Genomic DNA, 12790 nt, shown 5'->3' on the forward strand with positions numbered 1-12790 from the left:
CCTCCGTATTGGATTTTTTTGGTGAAGTTCTTATAGTCTTTGAAATATAAGTGGTTATAGGTTATCTGCACCTTTTCCCTAATTAATTTATTAAAATGTAAAAGTGATTGTATCATTTGAAAAAAAAATGGCATATATCCTAACTAGCATTTTTGTTGCAGAGGAACTGTTTCAAGATTGAAATAGTTATATATGTCTTCTTGAAAGTTAATTTACTTATGCCTATAATTATGAAGTAATAATATTTTAAAGGCTCGAGTGCGAGTCCTAGTGAATTTTGGCCCTTTATGCCAAAGATTGAGGGTAAGACAATGGGTTCAAGTCCCAACGCACTGTGTTGATGAAAAGACGTTGGATTCAAGTTCTAACGCATTATGGCCTAGCATGCCTTTATATGGGTAAGACATTGGGTTTGAGTCCTAATGCACCATATTGATAATAATAATAACTAAAGAAAAAATAATGTAATTTTTATGAAATAAGCATGAAACTTGTCCCACTTGATTTGCTCTATTCTTGAAGTGAATGTGATAGCAGTGCATGATAAGTCTAAATAAAGACAAGTGGTTGATCAATGAATGTGGGCGTGCGAAAGGCCAAAATAATAATAGTTATCACTATGGTAATTATAAAAAGGGAGAAATTCTTTGAAGAGAATGTGACTTGTGATAAACATTGAGATTGCATACTCATTCCTGAAAGTGAATGTGAAAATATATATATGATAAAGATTATGCATAATAATGTACTTGTGCATAGTTGGATAAATACTACAACTCACCTCTAAGGGAGGTTTGAGACAAAGAAAGATAATGAATATTATTGTGTAGTTACATGAATATATCATTGGTCGCATGCATATGATATGCCAAAATATATTTTGTCATGCCTTATGAAAGTTATTAAAATCAAAATTAAAGCAAGAAATTATTTTGCTTGTGATGATTTTGAACATTATAATTATTATGATATGATTTTCTTTGTGAAGGAGACATTCATTATATGTATGGTGTAACAAAATATCTTGTAGTACAAAAACAGTTAAGAACTCTGAAAGAACTAATTTGTTACTACCCGAATGAATGAAATTGTTCATAACATTAATATTGTAGTAAGTCTCAAAAGAAATATTTTGATTTATAAATATATTAGCCAAAGTGGTTGGCATATTGAGACTATAAATGAAAAGAAGATTGAATATCTTTATATTACTATAATCATACCGGGTAAATATGAAAGATTACCTGACTTTTCTTTTATTTGTACTACACAAGTATAAGCATGATGATGCAATCATAAGCCACAAGTAAACTAGAAGTTTACTGAAATAAATATTAGTTGGCATGACCGGTTGACCATCTCGGTTAAATTATGATGCGAAAAAATTAATTGAGAATTACATTGGCATATATTGAAGAAATATAAGATTCTTCAAGAATTCTCTTGTGCTGTTTATTCTCATGATATACCAGTTAAGGTTAGGGATTGAATCCCTTGATTTCTGAAACGAATAAAAGGTGATAAATATATGGGCCCAGTCACCTTCTATGTGGACCGTTTACTATTATATGATTTTAATAGATGCATCTATTTTATGATCACATGTGCATTTGTTATCAACTTGTAGTTTGGCTTTTGCAAGATTGATTGCTCAAATTATTAGAGCAAAGTTCCAGAATATAAATTATGATGATTTATCTTGATAATACTGGTTTAAATCCAAGTTGGTTTAGTAGAAATTGTATGCCTCCAATTATATCTAAACTATTGGTTATGAGAACAAAATTGCCAAAATAAAATTTGGTATTTGATGTATTATTTAATATACAATATCACTTGTAAGCATCTAGCCAAGTTATGATAAGTTCTCCCTATCACAATCGGTTTAGGGTCAGGAACCAAATAATTTCCATCTAGAAATATGAATGTGCTATATGATTTAATTGTTCCACCACAGTGCACAAAGATGGATCCCCAAATAAGGCTAGGGATATGTGTTGGTGATCCCAACAATAGGGGGAGAAAATGGGCAGCTGAAAAAGTAATACATGTAATGAATTATTATGAGTACATCGAGATCCTCGTACGAGAAAATGTGAACTTGAAGTTCAAGTGATAATTCATTTGCAAAATATTGCCGGGCGTATTTGCTGACCCAAAACTAAATGTCATATTCAGCTGCTAATGCTCCAAATAAAATAAAGTCCATAATGAATAGAGTCCATGGCATGCATAAAGCATAATAGACTAATCGGTTCCAAAGATAAAATTTCTTAAAGAAGGAGAGGAGCAAATGTTCAAGATGGTCATAATAAGGAGGCAAGTGCTCTAGAAAAGCACCACGACATAACACTTCATAAGACCTCATGGGAGAGGCTCAGGTATCTGAAAATAATAAGATAAAGAGATCTCAATAAGTTATGTCTTTATTGAATAATAGTAGAATCGATATAAAATGATCGTCGACGATATTGTTAATATAATATAATGCTTAATATTATTAATATTGACGAGGATCTTGAGCTCAAATCTGTAATGAAATTTGGACAGATAAATGATTGGCCAAATGAAAAATACGCAATGAAAATTAATTTCATATGAAAAATATGAAGTTGGACGGATAGTCCCAACACCTGAAAGTATAAAGTCAGTTGAGGTATAAATGTGTTCTTGTGCGAAAAAAAAAGAAGGTCAAGTCGATAGACATAAAGACGACTTGTGTCACAAGAAGAATTGCAAATATTCTGGCATTGATTATATAGAGACATGTTCTCCTGTGGTGGATGTCGTCATTTCAGGTTTTATTCTGGCAATACAAGAAAAATATGATATGCGTATAATGGAAATCATTAAAGGATTTAAATTGTTCTGAAGCATATTAAGGTTTCCAAGTAATTTATTAAATAAAGCTTCAAAAATCCTTATACGGATTGAAACAATTAGGGCACATGTGGTATAATCACCTGAGTGAGTACCTGTTGAAAGAAGGGTACAAGAATGATTCAATTTGTCCTTGTGTCTTTATAAAAAGATCTGGATCTAAATTTGTTATAATCACCGTGTATGTTGATGATTTAAATATCATTGGAACTCCTAGGGAGCTTCCTAAAGCAGTAGAGCTTCCTAAAGTAGTAGGCTATCTAAAGAAAGAATTTGTAATGAAAGATCTTGGAAAGACAAAATTTTGTCTTGGTCTAAAAATTGAGTATATGAAAGATGGAATTTTTGTCCATCAATCAACATATACTAAAATGATTTTAAAGCGATTTTATATGGATAAAGCACATCCATTCCGACCTCATAAAAATAATGAAGAGTTTCTTGGTCCCGACGTACCATATCTTAGTGCAATTGGTGCACTAATGCATTTTTCTAACATTACAAGGTCTGACATAACTTTTTCAGTTAATGTCTTAATAAGATATAGCTTTGCTCCTACAAGGAGACATTGGAATGGAATCAAACACATATTACGGTATCTAAAAGGGACTACCGGTATGGGATTATTTTATGGAAATGATTGCAGTCCCGATCTTGTTGGTTATGCCGATGCTGGGTATTTATATGACTCACAAAAGATTCGATCTCAAACAGGCTATGTGTTTACATATGGAGGCACTGCCATATCTTGGAGATTGACTAAGCAATCAATCGTGACTACTTCATCTAATCATGCTGAGATAATTGATATTCATGAAGCAAGTCGAGAATGTATATGGTTGAGGTTTATAATACACCTTATTCGAGACAAATATGGTTTGAAGTGTGACAAACCACCCACAATTTTGTATGAAGACAATGCAGCATGCATATCCCAGTTGAAGAGAGAATTCATAAAATGGGATAGGACAAAGCACATTTCACCAAAGTTATTTTTTACACATGATCTTCAAAAGAATGGTGATATCAATGTGCAACAGATCCGTTCAAGTGATAATATGGCTGATTTGTTCACCAAATCTCTACCGGCGTCAATCTTCAAAAAACTAGTGTACAAGATTGGGATGCGAAGGCTCAAGGATGTGAATTGATGCTCTCATCAGGGGGAGTTAATACGCGTTGTACTCTTTTTTCCTTACAAGGTTTTGTCCCACTGGGTTTTTCTTGCAAGATTTTTAACGAGGCAACCAAAAGGCGTATTTCTAAATATGTGTACTCTTTTTCTCTCACTAGAATTTTTTTTCCCATAGGATTTTTTTTTCTAATAAGGTTTTAACGAGGTACATTATCTATGGACATCCAAGGGGGAGTGTTATAAGAAAAATTAAATTATGGTGGATGTCTACTCTTCCTCCATGATCTTCTCAAATGCTTAATGACATATTCAATGACATATTTCTATACTTAATGACATATTTTTCTTCACTTTTCATGCCTATATAAAGGCCTTGTAATAGATAGGAAAATACACACAATTGAAGAAGAAAATCTCTTCCTTCTCTCTATCTCCATTTCTTGTTCATGTTTTACTAAATTGCTTTTATTTCATAACAACATGTCTTGTTCATGTTTTACTAAGTTGCTTTTATTTTATAACAAATAAATTTTTTTACATATATAAATAAAGTAACAATTTGATTTACTAAAAAATTGGATAGATAAATTGTTTTCTCGATGTTTCAATTTAAGTTGATTTGACAATTTAACATTTTACTCTTTTATTAGATAACGTGTGAAATTTTTAATTTCGTTCTTTAGTTTGTCCAAGTTAATTTTGATTTTCAAAACTGTTCATATTTCAGAAATCCCTATATTTTTTCTCTTTCTCTCTCATATTCTTATTCATCTTCTTTTTCCTCACCGTATTTCTCCAAGATTTGATTACTTCAAGTGTTCAACAGTCTTTTAAAATTTTAGGCCACATTAAACTTTGGCTTTAGGCTATACATGTGCTTGAGCTGCCCTGCGCTCTTGTATAGAAAGTTGTCAAAGAATTATGCACTCTTGTATAGAAAATATTCGGCTGCTCCATAATTAAGATATATGGACCCTTAACTCAACATACAGCGTCTCCAATAAACTTGATGCATGAAATGGTCAATTAGAAGTATAATATCTTCTGTAGAAATTACTCACTAGGAATGATTGAACTTGTAAAATTATACAAGTGGGATCTGATTTTGTACGCAGACCTTCCCCTACTTTCAAGAAGGCAAAGTGACTGTTTTCAGTTGATTCTTCGCTTAAAAAAGATAAAATGAAGGGCAACAACAAGCACACCAATCAAAATTGAACAAACAAAAATAATAAAAATATAAGTGACAATCTTGGCAGACTTGAGCATTCTTTTTTAGACAACGTTTATCCAAACATGATGACGATAGTTAAGTAACCAAACTTGAGCATTCTTTTCTAGAATTAAAAATTTATGCAGATAATCAACGTCAATTGAAATTGATCTAATATGAAAAACAGAATATTGAATTAATCTTCTTCTTCTCCTTCCCCCTCCCTTTCAATATTAACTGAAGGATCTTTAGAATTGATCACATAGACCCCAATACTCTCAATGCCATATTTATTTGTACTGCCGAAAAATCCACCAAAAGAACGATAATTTCCTATCTGAAAGTTGAAGCCGCAGTCGCTGCCATCAGCTGACAGGGTACCCCCAAATGGTCCATAGGAACCTTTGTTCGTGCCAAATGATATTGCCGTATGGATACATTCAACTCTTCATAGCAGCGGTCAAGAAAATCCTGTGGGTACTCAGAAGGTGTTCCACTGAAATGGATTGGAAATAGCTTGGTAAACTTGTCCAACCTCAATAAAACCTCAGAAGACAAAGCGGTCCTATCACCGGCCTGTGCTGCAACAACTGGCTGAGTACTAGCCTGTTTGACCAAAGAATTAGATTTTCAGTCAAAGCCTATTTTTAGAAGTACTCGGGTTACTGATAATCAAGAAATTCAATATTCTCTCAGAAATAAGAAAGGAAATTAGAATAAGAAATGACAAAATAATCAATAGAAAGCACAAGAAAGTAATTATATTCCAATAATAATCAGAGCGTGTCTGTACAAGTGACATCTCCTTCCCTTAAATAGGAGTCTATAAGTACAACATCTTTTCCCTTTTATGACCGAATCATTATGAGTATTAATGATATTAATGAGACGTTATAATTGGTAATCGTAATTGTTCATGAAGATTCTGTAACGTTTGTGACCATTCACGCTCATTAATTGACGATTCATGAATCTTCCCTCTTTATTGTCTTGATTCATTCCGTCGGTGCCTCTTCATTTAACTACTTAGACTCGAGCGACCATAATCTTTCATCTCGTGGGTGATTTGTTCGTATCTATTATGCCTCGTATCTCTTTTAATGCATCTCTCCAGGTGTCCTTTTTTTAGTGATCCACGTGCCTTGCCATATCAGCCACATATTTAATTTCACGTGTAATATTTATTTTTACCAATACAGATAGTGCACTCATTTACCAATTATTCAGCAATTGAATATTTGGGAAGTGGATCACATTTATGGCGGGAATATTTTGACCGCCGTTTCTCATGTATCATTGTGTCTTCTTTAGAACCAATGCATCGTATGTCACTTTCATTTAATGCATATGACACGCAACATTCATTGATTGGCTCTGCAACTCTTCAGCGGGTTTTAGGGCTTTTTTGCGGCTGCGTCAGTCACGGAGTGATTGTTTCATTATGACGTTTCCATCATGACCCCCTTTACATGACGGTTGCTTCTTCGTATAAATACCTCATTTGCCTTTGTTTTTACGAAAAAACTTTCTACAGTGTTCTTCGTTCATATTAGTTGTTCATCAGTATTATTACCTTCTTATACAACTATGTCTTCTCCAAATCCCGATCCTCGTAAAGTAGTTATAGTAGATGAACTTTCCCCTTCATCTGCTCCTATCAGAAGTAGAAGAGGTGGCAGGTTACGTAGTTTAGGGTCTGTATCTATCGTGGTTCTTCTTCTCAACCCAGCATTACTACCCCATCGCCTTCTAGAACTAGGACTTCTTCTTCTCATAGATCTTCTGCTAGAAATAGGGATTCTAGTGAATCACTTCGTGAACCCACTGTTAATGAGATTATTCCCGCTGAACTTTCCTTCTTTACTGATAGAGAATCGATTAGAAATCAAGTTACTTCCATGACTTCTCATGATCGTGTTGATGTTTACCCTTCCCAGATTACTGAGGGCTTGATTTCTCTTGTGCGAAGAGAATGTCATTGGAAATTTGATTTTTCAATTTTAGTCCCTAATGCAAATCAAAGGATCACTTCATACAAAGCTTGTTATTCTTTTGTTTATACATATCCCTTTACATTAGGCTTCAGACCACCTATTGACCCAGTCATCATAAAATTTTATCGTTTTTTCAACGCTTGCTTAGGACAGATTGGCCCTATTGTATGGAGAGTTGTGGCATGCTTGAGATACTTGTCAAACTTGGCCTCTTTACCCTTTACCTTCTATCATTTGATTCATCTTTATTCCCCCAAGTTATTTCGTTCTGGGTTTTTTACTCTCGTGGCCAGGAGTAAGAGGGTTTTAGTGAGCCCTGAAGATGACAAGGATCGTGGTTGGTATGCCCGATTCGTTGCTTCTCCCACAAGTGGGTTAGTGGGTGAAGAGAACATGCCTTTTCGAGAAAAGTGAAACTTTGCACGTAAGTTTCTTTTCAGATTTTTTCCTTCTCTTCTTTTTTTGTGAAGAACCGGCAATCTCATGACTTTTTTTTTTTTAGCAACCATGGAAGCTGTTGAGGAGATTCCAAACTTCCGTGGTTGGGTAGAAACATTGTTAACTGATGCTCCTATGGAAGAAAGGTCCTGGAAGTACCTTTCTAATAGGTTTGGTTGGAAAGTGAAGACTCATGGTATCTTTCTCTTCTACTTTCTACCTTACTTCCATACTTAAAAATTTACTAACTCCTCTCTTTACTAGGATTTCCCATTCGAGGTATGAGTGCTGCATCTACTGCTGCTTCGAGACTCTCTCTATCGATGGCTCAAGAGATGATCTTGAGTTTCTCATAAAAAAGAAAAGCTGATAGAGCACACAGTTCCGGGGGTGAAGAGGAACGGGATAAAGGCTCGTTAGTTCATAAGCCTCGAGCTAGGAGACGTATCATTTTGGATGGCGAAGCTACTCCTCCTCCCAGTTCTGTTCCCATGCACGAGCCCGAAGGTGCTACCTTAGTGAGCTCTGATGAAGAGATGCTTGCCGCACCCCGTGACTCTACAGAACATCTCTTTTCTCGTGGGTTTGATAATGAAGACTTCGACTTTGTTTCTGAGGAAACGTCTCTTGCCTCTTTTTCTGTATATATTCCATTTGATCCTCAGTTCCCGGCACCTGTTGCTGCTACCATTGCTTCTCCCGTGGCTATTTTGACTCCCTCAACTGCCCATATTGTTACAACTTCTCATGTTGAAGTTGGTTCTTCCGGTAACAGTAGGGTAATGAAAAGAGTTACCATCGAGGTTCCTGATGATGGTAATTTTCTGAAGAAATCTGGCCAAGTTGATGTATGGCTGAAATCATTGATTGGCCCAGTTGAGAAGTCCAAATTGGAAAGAGACAGTTCTTTAAAGTGGATGAATGATATTGTACATTCATTTTTAAAGGTATAAGCCTTAGCTTTTTATTTTGCATGTGATTTCCTTTTCATCTATATTTGATAATCACATTTTCCTTTTCATTGTGTAGATCAACCTAATTGGAATGGAGATGATGAAGAGGATCGTCCATACTGAGCAGTTAATGAATGACTATCGCACAGAAGCGGACAACTGGAAGGAACAGTTTGAAGGTCTTCAACTTGAGAAAGAAGTCTTAGAGGAAGAAAAGTGTACCTTGGAGCAGCAGGTGAAAGTAATGGCAGCAGAGTTGGCAGTTGAGAAAGCCTCATCCAGTCAAGCGGGCAAAGATAAAGACCTTCTCGAGTCTTCATTTGCTGAGCAGCTTTCTAAAGCCACTGAAGAAATTAGGGGTTTGAAGGAACTGCTGAACCAAAAAGAAGTTTACGCCAGGGAGCTTGTCAAATGCTCACCCAAACTCAAGAAGATCTCCGTGCGTCTTCTAACCAAGTTCAGTTCTTAGAGAGGTCTCTTGCCCCCTTACAGGCTTCTTATGATGCTACTTTGAATGAGAAGGAGGAGCTAAGAACTGAGATTGAGCAGTGGGAGAGGAATTATGAATCCCTTGAAGACAAGGCTATTGTTGACGTTAGTTGGGTTTTCTTGAACATGCGCCTCGAAACTTTAATGGAGGCAAGCCGGGAAAGCTTTGACTTAGCTGCTGAAATTGCAAAAACTAAATAAACTATTGAGAAAACCCAGCAGAGTCAAAGCTTTTCTTCACATGAGGTCGACATTCCCGAGGGTGATGAACTTACTCCTGGTGAAGCTATTGTTCAACCCTCCTCTGCTCAAGTCATTCCCTCTGCTGCTAATGATGCCAACTTGAATCCTTCTGATAATACTGGTTCAGATCCTTCCCCACAGTGAAAGTTTGATTGAAAAGTTTGAAGTGTTGTTTTTTTTTTATTGGTAGAAGTTTACCCCTGGTCCGTTTTGGGGTTTGGTAATGATTTGAAAATTTTTACCCCTGGTCTGTTTTTTGGTTTTGTATAAAACAATTCGGTTGGAACTAAGTTTATACTTAGTTTTAACCAAGTTATTATAATATTACTTTTTGAGTTTTTGTTCAACTCTTATAATATCTTATTTTGAGTTTCTATACTACTCTCTTATTATGCATTTAAAAATGCTTCAATACTCCGTGACTTTTTGAACATGCACGAATTATAAAAGAGGGCCCTTTTATAAACGACACTTAATGAAGAAGATGTCTCAACTTCATATTGGTGTAAACATACGAAAGAAGGAATAGGAACACACATGTTTCTTTGAATAATTTGAGGAAGTTTTGTATTGTTTGAACTTCCAAACTGTATAATACTTTACACGTATTCAAGTATCATCTACAACTCTTTCGTAACTGTTTTCCTTATAACATATTTTACAAAATTCAAGGGTATATCTTGCAACCCATGATTAAATATTGCCTTTAACCTACATATTCGTAAGATTTTGTAATTTACATCAACGAGTGTATTCCTCATCATAGGTTTTTTGAATCAGGCTTGTGTTTATCAGGCCCTTTAACCTACATATTCGTAAGATTTTATAATTTACATCCACGAGTATATTCCTCATCATAGGATTTTTGAATCAGGCTTATGTTTATCAGGCTTGTGTTTTTGCTCTTTACTTTTAATTTGTTGGGTAGATTGCCTCAGGCTTGACTCGAATTCTGACTTTTCCAGTATTCTTTACCTTTCATATATATAGTCCCCCAAGTGTTAGAACTTTGAAGTATGAAATCTCGAGCACTTGATTATTCCTTCCATGTGGTCCATTTCCTGAAAAGGAAAAACATACGAGACTCAGAGGTATATATAATTTAGATGACGACTGCTTAACCCTTTATATTTCCATCAGAAAGGCTGCAACCCTAGACCGGAAATAATGTTGCTTCCGCGTGTCTTTCAAGTCTAATATCGTCATTTGGTGTGGGCTAGCTTTTTGTCTATCATCTAAAATTGTTAGTATAATTTTAACTGTACAAAATAAAAATCGTAATTGAATAATACCTGACCGTGGGTATTTCTTTTACTCAGAAATAGTATTTCTTTAAATGAACAACATTCCAACTCGAGGGTAAAACCTTTCTATCAATGGTTTCTAACTCGTATGCACCCTTTCTAGCGATACCTCAAACTTTATAGGGTTCTTCCTAATTTGGATTTAACTTTTCTACTCCGGTTGTTTTCATTGATTGAAAAATCTTTTTAAGAACGAAGTCCCCAATTTTTAAGTACCTGAGGTGAGCCTTTCTGTTGTAGTATCGTTCTATGATTTACTTTTGTGCTGCCATCCGAATTAAAGCTGCTTCTCTTCTTTGTTCGAGTAAGTCCAAGTTTGTTCTTAATTCTTCTTCGTTTGACTCTTCCGTTGCTAATGTGAATCTTGTGTTTGGTTCTCCTATTTCAACTGGTATTAAATCTTCTGAACCGTACACAAGAGAAAATGGAGTTTCTCCCGTGGCTGTTTTTGCTATGGTTCTATAAGCCCATAATACTCCTGGTAATTTTTTAGGCCAATTACCTTTTGATTTTTCTAGTCTCTTCTTCAAATTATTGATGATAATCGTATTTGTTGACTCAGCTTATCCATTTGCCACGGGATGGTAAGGTAAAGAGGTTATTCGTTTGATTTGCCAACTTTGAAAGAACTCCGTGATTTTCGAGCCTATAAATTGTGGGCCATTATCACATATAATTTCTTTTGGAACTCCAAACCGACATATAATGTTTTTCCAAATGAAGTCTTTCACCTCCTTTTCTCGTACCTGTTTGAAAGCTCCTGCCTCTAACCATTTTGAAAAGTAATCTGTTAACACTAATAAGAAACGTACCTTTCCTTTAGCTTGTGGTAAAGGCCCTACTCCATTCCCCATTTCATAAATGGCCACAGGGAAATAACTGTATGTAATAACTCTGCAGGTCGATGCATATTGTTGGCATATCGTTGGCACTTATCAGATTTGGCTACAAAAGTTTCCACATCTTCTTCCATTTTAGGCCAGTAGTATCCTGCCCTGATTAGTGTTTTAACTAAAGATCTTCCACCTGCGTGATTTCCGCAATGTCCTTCATGTACTTCCCTCATCACGTACTCCATTTGATTGGGTCCAAGGAACCTTGCTAAAGGACCGCCAAATATTTTTCAATATAAATTATCTCGAATTAGGTAGTAACGAGCAGCTTTTCGTCGAAGCACTTGAGATTCTTTCTTGCCTTCAGGTACGATCCCGTACTGTAAAAAATTAATAATCTCATTTCTCCAATCCCAGGTTAAATTATTAAAGCTTACCTCATGTTTATCCTGGTCAAGTGCTGAATGAAATAAATGTATTACAATAGCATTTTCTTCACCCGTTACTTCTGCAACTGAAGCAAGGCTAGCCAACGCGTCTGCTTCTGCGTTTTCTTCCCTGGGTATTTGCATGATCTTCCATGATTGGAATTGCCTGACCAATTCTCGTGCCTTTTCCAAGTATTGTTGCATTCGTGCCTCTCTAGCAGTGTAAGTCCCCTACATCTGATTGACTACCAGTTGAGAGTCACTTTTAATCATGATTTGCTCTATGAAGAGTTCTTGTGCTAGTTCCAAACCTGCAATTACAGCTTCATACTCTGCTTCATTGTTAGTAATAGGGTAACATTTAATTGCTTGTCTTATACTTTTCCTGAGGATGGGATTAAGACAATACCTAAACCGGCTCCTTTGACATTTGAAGAGCCATCAGTAAATAAAGTCCACGTACCTGGATTAGCTCCAGTAAAAATTTGTAATTCCTTTTCTACTTCAGGAATTATTTTTGTATTAAAATCTGCGACGAAATCTGCTAAAACTTGAGACTTTATTGCTATTCTAGATTGATAAATAATGTCATATTCACTTAGTTCTATTGCCTACTTGGCTAGTCTGCCTGGCAATTCTTGTTTATGCAAAATATTCCTCCATTCTCTTTTCAACTTTTTGTGCACCCGAGTGTGCTTTTATAAATAGATCCGCAAGCTCAGCAAAAAAGTCAATAGAATTCTCAGGTAAAAGAGAGTACTATGTTAACGCTCATTTAGTAAGTATTTCCCTAATTTTTTTGACCAACACAGATTCAATCTCCTGCTTGGTTAAATCATTGCCTTTTACTCCCGTGGTGAATGAAGTAACGTGATCACAT

The sequence above is a fragment of the Nicotiana tomentosiformis genome, chromosome 9 (assembly GCF_000390325.3).
Source record: "Nicotiana tomentosiformis chromosome 9, ASM39032v3, whole genome shotgun sequence".
In the NCBI taxonomy this organism is placed as follows: domain Eukaryota; kingdom Viridiplantae; phylum Streptophyta; class Magnoliopsida; order Solanales; family Solanaceae; genus Nicotiana; species Nicotiana tomentosiformis.